This window comes from Daucus carota, chromosome 4, assembly GCF_001625215.2.
Source record: "Daucus carota subsp. sativus chromosome 4, DH1 v3.0, whole genome shotgun sequence".
Classification (NCBI taxonomy): Eukaryota; Viridiplantae; Streptophyta; class Magnoliopsida; order Apiales; family Apiaceae; genus Daucus; species Daucus carota.
Window position 1 is genome coordinate 35,813,097 of NC_030384.2, and position 10,075 is coordinate 35,823,171.

At 33.7% G+C, this 10,075-nt stretch overlaps 1 long non-coding RNA gene across 1 annotated transcript; it reads right to left on the reverse strand.

The window, feature by feature from the left end:
- Positions 1-2,980: 2,980 nt before the first annotated feature.
- Positions 2,981-6,563, reverse strand: LOC135151944 (uncharacterized). Its single transcript, XR_010290926.1, has 3 exons — positions 6,179-6,563; positions 4,202-4,395; positions 2,981-3,280 (listed from the first exon to the last, which is right to left on the reverse strand). It is a non-coding gene; the product is annotated as an uncharacterized LOC135151944 (long non-coding RNA).
- Positions 6,564-10,075: the final 3,512 nt, after the last annotated feature.

The following is a 10,075-nucleotide window of genomic DNA, read 5'->3' on the forward strand; positions in this document are numbered from 1 at the left end:
AGAACATTTTTCGGAATTAAAACAGGTCAAAGAATCATTTTATAAATAAATAATCAATTTTGGATACTCGAAATCAAGTCCGAAAGCATTTGAAATCAATTAACGAGCTTCACACATATTTTTGAATAATATTTCAAAGCTCGAAACTATTTTTCGGAATTTTAAAATCATTTTAAATAATTAAATCTAATTAATAAATCAATTAAAATCAAAACACGAAAAATGTCCGGAATATTCAAATTAGGCTAAAGGTCAGTTTTGTTGAAACTTTCGGGAAGAAAATTTGCTACATCGTTACGAGTGGACGGTTTTACGGAAGTCAAATAATTAATCAATAAATATAAATATACGCAATTAAATCCGTAAATCGATTATAAAATCATCTAACATTCCATAAATCGATATGAAAATATCCAAATAAACTATATTTTCTCCTGAGCATATAGAAATTGAAATCTCTCAAATACGAACACATATGAGCAGTTAACGCAATAAACCAGATAATATAAAATTCACAAAAATTCATATATTAATCATATAATACTCATAATTAACCATAATTAATTAACCAACAAATCCACCAATACCACTTACTCACATCACACATATATTCACATAATATTCATACAGAATTTTCGAAACAATATATGAAAATCACTTTTGAAAATACAATTATTTATCAATAACACAATAACCCGGGGTTTAAATATAAAACCTTGAAAACTCCTTAAACTGGAATAAAATATTAAATCTTATTCCTTACTTTTTAAGAAAATCATTTATAATATTAATAAAGATATTTTTAAAATCCGGGTTATTACAATCTACCCTCCTTATAGGGATTCCGTCCTCGGAATCAGAGAAAGAAGGAGGACGCAATATTTGTAAAATCCATATTAATCCACAAAACAAGTATAATCATATAAAACTATTCACATAATCAATTCACTTTTCAACTAAAGCCAACAATAATATTTAGACAGATAGATTTATAACAATCAAATCTAAATTTAAAAATATGGGATATTACATTCTACCCCCCTTATAAGGATTCCGTCCTCGGAATCCTCCGAAGAAACTAAAACGTATCATTTATAAGATCGTGGTACACGCTTCATAATATCACATGCTCATCCGCCTTTGATCAACTTTGGCATACCTTCAAAGTTAAAGAAATAGGAAAATCAACACCTTCACAATTGCAAACTTCATTTCCCAAGAATCAATCTTTGGGAATTTCGGAAGAACAAGATATTTTCAAAATAGGTCACATTGGAATACAAGAGTGACTGGGAGATCAATACGATCAATTGAACTTAATGTTGCGTGTCCATATTAGACACTACTAAAGGTTGTTAACCTTCTTGTAATCACAACACACACAAGTGATGGCGTCCCATCCAACTCCTATCACACAGACAGGTATACCTTGTGTCCCCTATAAATAGGGTTGTTCATCCCAATCAGATGGAAAGAATCCAAGAAATCTCAAGTAGCATCAAGGAATGTTAAGGATTATCGAGGAATATATTAAGGAATATCGAAAAGTTATCAAGGAATATCAAAGAATGTCAAAGAATATCAACGAATATTAAGGGATATCAAAGAATATGAAAGAATATCAAGGGATATCAAATAATATCAAGGAATTCCACTGTCTCTTCATAAACACGCCTTTATCATACACTGATTCAATACCAACTCACACCAATAATCAATATCATTATCATCTTAGAATGTGAGAAATTGAAGATCTCATTTATCAAAACTTTTGTGGAAAAGATATCATGATAATATCTCGCTGATGAGAAAAACAATGCAAAAGAATCTTTAATTGAAGAGAGGTATTGCCAAGGTCTTCTCACATTCCCGCTCTGCTTCAGTAAATCATTGTTCGATATATGTCTTCTTTTCAACGTTCTCGATAATCGATCGATGTTGACTCGTAATAGCCTCGTAAGATGTCATCGTAGACGTTATCGTTCGTAATAACTCTCGCCCATGTAGTCCACGTTCTCATGTTTCATCCAGTTGCCTTTGAAGTCCATAGCACAAACACGTAACGTATCTTCGATTGTCTGGATCATCAACCTGTGGGTTATGGGCCCACCTTGATGCCATTTGAAATCCCGATTAGCTCGAAGCGTTGTCGTCGAGGACTAACGTTCTAACTTACTCGCAGACATCACCTCTAATAACTGGACTCAACTCCACATACTCTCTATCATGCACTTCTCATCTATCAACCTCTATCCACTAATCTCTCCTTCTAATTCAACACAACTCATATTCTACACTAACTCTTCATATCTCACTAAAACCATATACATCTTCCAAATATCTGACATGGTCAACATACTATGAACCATGCATTTATATCATCCTCAAATCAATACAATAATCCAATTTCAAATATGCAGTATAGTCAGAATACTCTGAACTCTGCATTTTCACCATTCTCAACTCAATCATTCACTATCAAACTCTTCTATATAGGTCTAATACTGACCTTTCCCACAATTCACCATCTCAATTAATCAACATACTAGAAATCATATGTCTAAACTTAAGAATCCTAATCTCTTTAGATATCCACACTTAACTTGATCATCTAACTAAACTCTATGCTTCACTCACATCTCTAGACTATTCCTAAATAGTCCGACCATACCTCTATGTGAGGTTACACCACATTCTTCTCTAGAAAACCTATAACTATGATCTATATTCTAATTTCAAATACTTATAACCTGTTGCTCTGATACCAACTGTGACGGTCCGAGAATCCGGGGGCCTGGATTCTGACGTCACCACATAAACCCATTTTTAAACACTTTTGAAAACCTGTATTTTTTTTTCAAAAGATAATAAAAATCAGAGAATTTAAAACCTGAAAACATTTAATAAAAGATTTGAATGAGAACATAAATCGAATGATTTCAAAACCTGAATTTCAAACTTGAAAGCCATAATAGGAGAATTTCAAGAGAACATTTAAACTTTAATAACTGATTCGAAAGAGAACATTTAAACCCCCTAAAAGCAACAGGATCGCATCCAGGTTACAGTATTGAAATTAGAATCTACCACTATTATTACACAACATCTCTTACCAATCAGATCATCCTCAATAAGAAGAATCACTGTCAACTATTCCAGCTTGCACCAACCTCATCAATTTTCCTGAACACTCCTCGACCACTGGGTCCTCAACTCTGTCTCCTCGCCTAGCATTAGCCTTACTCACAATCTCAATCAATCATCTCATCTTTAAGCCTTTCTGAAATGGTTAGAAAGGAATAGCAAGGGTGAGCAACAATGCTCAGCAAGTAATAATAAACAATGATAGTTCTGAAATGATATAATAGAAGTTCACGAGTTCAAGATATAAAAGGATTCAACCTGAGTTCATGGGTTCATGGTATTGTATAGAATAATTCACAATACCTTGCAGCATTTAAACTGAGAAATTCAATCTTTCCAAAGAATTATTGAATTGGACTATCACATTTTAATTAAAACCAAGGTTAGGCAGCTGATCAGTTCCGCACTAACCCCGAGCAGGCCCCGCCATGCTCTATCACTGGATCCAAGGCACTCATTGGCCTAACATGACCACGAATCTGGTCCACAGGTTTATATAAAAACAATAATCCAATTCTCTAATTCAATTCAAGAAGCCAATATAAATTAGCAGAATATCATCATAAATATCATCAACAACAGAATAATTCCAATTCAAACTTTGATAATAATCTATTCATAAATCATGATCCATCATTTCATAAATCACAGTTCAGGAAATCCTCGACTATTCAGTATCCTCCATTATCGGCTAAGCAACTGAATTTAGCCTGCTAAACCAGCATGACAATGGCGGGTTGAATAATCAAGAAGATCCCAATTCATTCAAAGCTCTAACTATCACTGAGCAACACATGCTTCAATGACAATCTGAACTTCGAATTAATTTGTAAAACGGAAATTCTTTAGAAACTTGAAGATTAGAAACAATGGGTTAGAATACTCGCACTTTCGAACATTGAAAAGAAAGGTATGAATACTTGAAACATATACCAAAGGAATGGATCTGAATATTTGCAATATATCCGAGAGAAAGGTTTAGGATACTTGCAACACATATAGAAAAGAATGGATCAGAATATGCAATATATCCAAAAGCAGGGTGTAGGATACTTGCCTTAAATCTGACTCCAGTCTCACATCTCTATCTCATCTTTCCACTTTCACAATCTATGCATCTCGTAATCTCTAGACCATCTCTAGCTATACTCTATTCGCCACTTCGCTTCGCTTACTCAATCATCCCTTATTCGCTTTGCAATACCAATCCGACTTTCTGACGTCTTCCAGCGTACACGTCTCGTCCAAATCCTTTATGAGAATAAGATAATACTATAGTCACTAAACAATATATCGCATACACATATCACGTATACCGATACCCACTTATATACCCCTTTAAACCTATCACATATCACTTAACACATAATCATGCTTTGACTCTAATATATAGTCATATCATTCTCCACATAGTATGTCACAATTCAAAACTCATATAAATCATATCGATAATCTGACAGAGTCTCGTCTATTTATAAGACTATCCACCTATCAACCTATTCTCAATCAACAACCAATCAACCAATTTCAATTCCTATAATCCATATGTTCTTATCCAATATCAGTCAAGTCATGACACTATGTCATTCAAATCATTTATCATGTATATAATATCAAGAATAAACATATATATCACGTAATCATCAATTAATAGCAATCAAATAACATATAATCACATTTTGCACATTTAACAAAAATTATTCAGATTCTCGACTCCATCATAATATTATGTCATATCAAACTAGACTTTATAAGCTTTCATCTCTCTTTCGTTTCACTCGATTCCGACTTACGAATCAAAAGTTATGACCACAACCGTTTTCTGACTCCGCTCTCAACATATAATACCTTACACTGATAGCAGACAACACATTACACATTAAGTCTCCCATCCCAATTGATTTCAAATCAATTCCTGGGTTTAAAATGATTTTTCGGGAATTTTCTGGAATTTTTAAACATTTTTCGGAATTAAAATCGATAAAAGAATCACTTTTCGGATAAATAATCAAGTCCCAAATACTTGAAATTGGACTTGAAATCATTCATAAACAATAATAGAGCCTTGAAAATAATTTAGAAAAATATTTCAAAGCTCGAAACTATTTTTGGGATTTTTAAATCAAAAAGGAATAATTAAATCCAAATAATTAATCAATTAAAATCAATTAATAATTAATTAAATTAATTAATCAATTAATATTTAAATTAATTGACCAATTAAAATAATTAATTACTAATTAAAATTAATTAATAAACTAATTTAGATTTATTTTTGAATAAAGAAATAATTAAAAACTATTTTTGAAATTCAAATAATTAAATAAAAACAATTTTTGAAAATTAAAATCAAAAGGTTTAAAGTGTCAGATTCATAAACTTTTAACACAGGGTGAAAAGTGTAACTTTTGAGAAGTTTGATGGACTGTTTGCGAAAAACGAAAGTGCAGTGCTTGCACTTCATCATCTTTACAAGTTGGGTGGCCAAACGGCAATTTGCCGCCGGCCACCACTAACTTCGCCGGATACGGCCACAGAGGCCACCACTGCCTCCCAGAATCTCCAGAATCACTCTAGAGGCCACCAGGAACCTATTCGTGCCATCACTTTAAGCAAACAATCGGCCATTTGGCCGTAAATCCCGCCGAGAAAACTCGACGCCGCCATGGCTGAGCTTCTCCGACGAACACGACCAGACCTCCTCCACTCGATTTGAAGCTACCAATCGATTCTACACCTCAAAATACACATGCTAGTACCTTCCAATCATACCCCGAACTACCAGATTACAAACCCCCAATTTCCAATTAAAAATATCCAAGAACACTCAAGAACATTCAAGAACACAACTAAATAATCAAACCCATTTTTCTAGGTGTTATGGAACTCAAAAATCAACATATAATATACCAAAACGACGAGAAAAACACGTTCTACAACATAGAAGCATCAAAACAATCAAACAACCAAGTTTGCAAAAATTCACTATTTAAATCTTAATAATTCGAATCTTAAAGCTTCAATTACTCCCTACCTGTGAATCTCAGGTTGTTTTTGATGATTGATTAGAGTTCTATTCTTCGATATCTTCGATTTGACTATTCGCACGCTTGATTCTGACTCCAATAACGCCTTCAAATCTTCGTTTGATTATGAAGAACACGAAGAACACCGCTCGGTTTCTCTCGGTATTCGTGCAGAGAAACTGGTGGAATGATTTTACGGGTGAAAATCAGCTCTAGAAAGGTCTATTTATATTTACAAATAATTGGTACCCCTTTGGATCGTTTATGACATGAAAATACGTATTTAATAGCTTTATATTAATAAAGCGGGGTCCAATCGGTACTGGTTTTCGAGATAATCATCAAAACGGGGCTTTTTAACTCAATTATTGGTCTGCGGGTCCCATTGCCATTATTACAAGATAAGGATGAATATAATAATCAAAATATCTCGTTTCACGCTTATCGAGACAAACTGGATAATTATCCACAATTAAAATATCCGAAAAACTCCGCCGGACCGACTCCGGGGAAAACCGTACTCCGGATCGAAAAAGTCAAAACACGAAAAATGTCCGGAATATTCAAATTAGGCTAAAGGTCAGTTTTGTTGAAACTTTCGGGAAGAAAATTTGCTACATCGTTACGAGTGGACGGTTTTACGGAAGTCAAATAATTAATCAATAAATATAAATATACGCAATTAAATCCGTAAATCGATTATAAAATCATCTAACATTCCATAAATCGATATGAAAATATCCAAATAAACTATATTTTCTCCTGAGCATATAGAAATTGAAATCTCTCAAATACGAACACATATGAGCAGTTAACGCAATAAACCAGATAATATAAAATTCACAAAAATTCATATATTAATCATATAATACTCATAATTAACCATAATTAATTAACCAACAAATCCACCAATACCACTTACTCACATCACACATATATTCACATAATATTCATACAGAATTTTCGAAACAATATATGAAAATCACTTTTGAAAATACAATTATTTATCAATAACACAATAACCCGGGGTTTAAATATAAAACCTTGAAAACTCCTTAAACTGGAATAAAATATTAAATCTTATTCCTTACTTTTTAAGAAAATCATTTATAATATTAATAAAGATATTTTTAAAATCCGGGTTATTACAATCTACCCTCCTTATAGGGATTCCGTCCTCGGAATCAGAGAAAGAAGGAGGACGCAATATTTGTAAAATCCATATTAATCCACAAAACAAGTATAATCATATAAAACTATTCACATAATCAATTCACTTTTCAACTAAAGCCAACAATAATATTTAGACAGATAGATTTATAACAATCAAATCTAAATTTAAAAATATGGGATATTACATTCTACCCCCCTTATAAGGATTCCGTCCTCGGAATCCTCCGAAGAAACTAAAACGTATCATTTATAAGATCGTGGTACACGCTTCATAATATCACATGCTCATCCGCCTTTGATCAACTTTGGCATACCTTCAAAGTTAAAGAAATAGGAAAATCAACACCTTCACAATTGCAAACTTCATTTCCCAAGAATCAATCTTTGGGAATTTCGGAAGAACAAGATATTTTCAAAATAGGTCACATTGGAATACAAGAGTGACTGGGAGATCAATACGATCAATTGAACTTAATGTTGCGTGTCCATATTAGACACTACTAAAGGTTGTTAACCTTCTTGTAATCACAACACACACAAGTGATGGCGTCCCATCCAACTCCTATCACACAGACAGGTATACCTTGTGTCCCCTATAAATAGGGTTGTTCATCCCAATCAGATGGAAAGAATCCAAGAAATCTCAAGTAGCATCAAGGAATGTTAAGGATTATCGAGGAATATATTAAGGAATATCGAAAAGTTATCAAGGAATATCAAAGAATGTCAAAGAATATCAACGAATATTAAGGGATATCAAAGAATATGAAAGAATATCAAGGGATATCAAATAATATCAAGGAATTCCACTGTCTCTTCATAAACACGCCTTTATCATACACTGATTCAATACCAACTCACACCAATAATCAATATCATTATCATCTTAGAATGTGAGAAATTGAAGATCTCATTTATCAAAACTTTTGTAGAAAAGATATCATGATAATATCTCGCTGATGAGAAAAACAATGCAAAAGAATCTTTAATTGAAGAGAGGTATTGCCAAGGTCTTCTCACATTCCCGCTCTGCTTCAGTAAATCATTGTTCGATATATGTCTTCTTTTCAACGTTCTCGATAATCGATCGATGTTGACTCGTAATAGCCTCGTAAGATGTCATCGTAGACGTTATCGTTCGTAATAACTCTCGCCCATGTAGTCCACGTTCTCATGTTTCATCCAGTTGCCTTTGAAGTCCATAGCACAAACACGTAACGTATCTTCGATTGTCTGGATCATCAACCTGTGGGTTATGGGCCCACCTTGATGCCATTTGAAATCCCGATTAGCTCGAAGCGTTGTCGTCGAGGACTAACGTTCTAACTTACTCGCAGACATCACCTCTAATAACTGGACTCAACTCCACATACTCTCTATCATGCACTTCTCATCTATCAACCTCTATCCACTAATCTCTCCTTCTAATTCAACACAACTCATATTCTACACTAACTCTTCATATCTCACTAAAACCATATACATCTTCCAAATATCTGACATGGTCAACATACTATGAACCATGCATTTATATCATCCTCAAATCAATACAATAATCCAATTTCAAATATGCAGTATAGTCAGAATACTCTGAACTCTGCATTTTCACCATTCTCAACTCAATCATTCACTATCAAACTCTTCTATATAGGTCTAATACTGACCTTTCCCACAATTCACCATCTCAATTAATCAACATACTAGAAATCATATGTCTAAACTTAAGAATCCTAATCTCTTTAGATATCCACACTTAACTTGATCATCTAACTAAACTCTATGCTTCACTCACATCTCTAGACTATTCCTAAATAGTCCGACCATACCTCTATGTACCTGTGGCGCCCTCCAAACCCGGGTCAGAAGTTTGGGGTCCACATCTCAACATAAACCTGTAATTAATGATATAATATATATAGTGACCCTTCACTGTCCTTGGATCGCAACAGGTTAAAGTATAAAACAAGCCACAACACAACTTTAATTATTACAAACCCAAATCCCAAAATAAAAACTTAAATCTTACAAGCTTACACGCCATTTGTGTCTCGTTATTCAAACTAGTACATATATGAAAAGCCAGGTGCTGCTGATAGCTCTCTTCATCTCCTAGCCTGGAATCCTGACCTTACTACTAGCCTGAGGGTCATCGTTACCAACTTTCTCTGCCTTCACTGGAAAGAACATAAAATACCGCAAGAGTGAGCTAACCAGCTCAGCAAGTATAACAATATCAATTTAAAATATTAATCATAAGCTGAAGGAAACCAGTGTCTCAAGGAATCAATCTCAATACCAAGATTTGTTTTTTAAAGTACGATTAGAATTGGATATTGAATTTATTTTTAAAAATCAAAGGTTAGGCTGCTGATCAGTCAGACACTAACCCCGAGCAGGTCCCACCATGCTCGTTTACTGGATCCAAGGCACACATTGGCCTAAAGCGACCACTCATCTGGTCTGACCATTCATTTGGTCCCAAGTTTTAGAAAACTATCCAATTCTATCACAATCAAGATGATCAACAATATTATCCAATAAAATAGAAACATCAATATCATAAATAAATTTTGAAGCAGAAGCAGACTACTATTCAAAGTGTCTCAGATAGATCTCAAAAGGAGGAATGAGAAATAACTTCATGGTTTAGACAAGAATCAAACATTGCCTCCTAAGATGGCAAAGCATATCAAAGTGTAGCGTTTATATGAAGAAGGGTTCTAGGTTCACAA